Source organism: Tupaia chinensis, unplaced genomic scaffold (assembly GCF_000334495.1).
Source record: "Tupaia chinensis unplaced genomic scaffold, TupChi_1.0 Scaffold000238_1, whole genome shotgun sequence".
NCBI classification, from domain to species: Eukaryota; Metazoa; Chordata; class Mammalia; order Scandentia; family Tupaiidae; genus Tupaia; species Tupaia belangeri.
Genome location: NW_006159716.1, coordinates 1,632,977 through 1,634,516, shown reverse-complemented (window position 1 = coordinate 1,634,516; position 1,540 = coordinate 1,632,977).

Here is a 1,540-nt window from a genome sequence, read left to right as displayed (position 1 = left end):
TTGGCATAATGGCTATGTCACTGGACTCCCACGTAGTCGACCGTGGTTCGCGTCCTGGACCCAGTGGCTTAAACTCACGCTGGGCGCATGTGTGTGCGGGCCCAAGATCCCGAGAGGAGAATGGAGGAGAAGGGATTGCAGCGTGGCCATCCCCCCTCCACCAGGGGTGGTGATTTCTCGCTTTCTGTCTCTCTGTCTCTCTCTGTCTGGCGAGCACATGTGCCCTATAGCAAAAACCTCTCCAAAAAAAGAAAAAGGGCAAGAAGGAGAAAGATCTGGAACTGAGAGAGAGCTGTCACTAAGGTTGTGGCTGTGGCTGTAGCTAGCTGCAAGAGAAGGCCACCAAACAGAAGCCATGGCCTTCCATAGGACATACCCATAACCAATCCAGAGCCTGTAGAGTGGTAGGCTGGTGAGTAAATGTCCCATCTCCTTTCTCCGCTTGCCCTCTGATCTCCTGTACGTGTCTCCCATTGGTTGAATCTGACAGGCAACTACAGGATATCAGAGCACAATGATAAATCAATAGAGTTCAGCCTGCCAGGGAATAAATTACAGTGGAGAAAGATAAAGAATGGATCTGGAGAGGCCAGCAGGCAGTGAGGTGGTTAAGGTACTGACCTCCAATATTGCCAACTGAGGTTCGAGTCCCAGAAGAATTATTTATTTTAATTTTATTTATTCATTCATTTATTTTAATTTGACCAGAGAGAGACAGACAGAGAGAGAGAGAAAGTAAGAAAGCAAACCACCAGGTCCGGGACTCGAACCATGGTCAACCATGTGGGAGTGTCTAGTGCCTTAACCACCACACCACCTGTCAGCTCTAATAATGATAAATAATTTAAAAAAAAATCAACCCAGAAAATTTCAGGATCAGGGTTAAAAGTAAATAGAAATATTACAAACAACACATTTCAGTAAAAAACTTTACATGGGAATGAGTCTTTTAAAGGATGGTCATTTGACGTGTATCATGCATAAGGTTTTACATACTTATAAAGGAAAAACAAACTTAAAATTTTGTTTCAAAAAAAGTTTTGGTGCTTGAAATAGCTATCTGTAATGAAGTGAGAGCCTTAGATTTCAAAGTCGTTATGAACAGAAATATAAACCTGAAAAAAAATGTAAAGAAAAAAATGATATGAACCTTCAGGCCCCAAAGTCACATTTTACATACACTCCATTCCCCTTACCTTCACATCTCTCAGGTCGCCGGCCTTTGACAGGCAGTGTCCGAAGAATTGTAGGGGCTATGTGAGCAATAGCAGCTGAATAGAATATATTCCACTAGAGAAGATTTCAGTTTAATTAAATATTGCTTGATACCTTTCTGGAGGGACATTAAAAAACTGGCTTAAAATTAGTTCATTTATGCTGACTTGAAATCATTCTGACTGCTCAATTCGTCCAAACATTTTTAGACAATTCAGTTTTACATTCTTTTCAGTTTTACATTCTTTCTTTTGTTTTTAAAGGTTTTTGCTATAGGGCATATGCACCCCTGAGAGAGAGAGAGAGAGAAAGAGAGAGAGAGAGA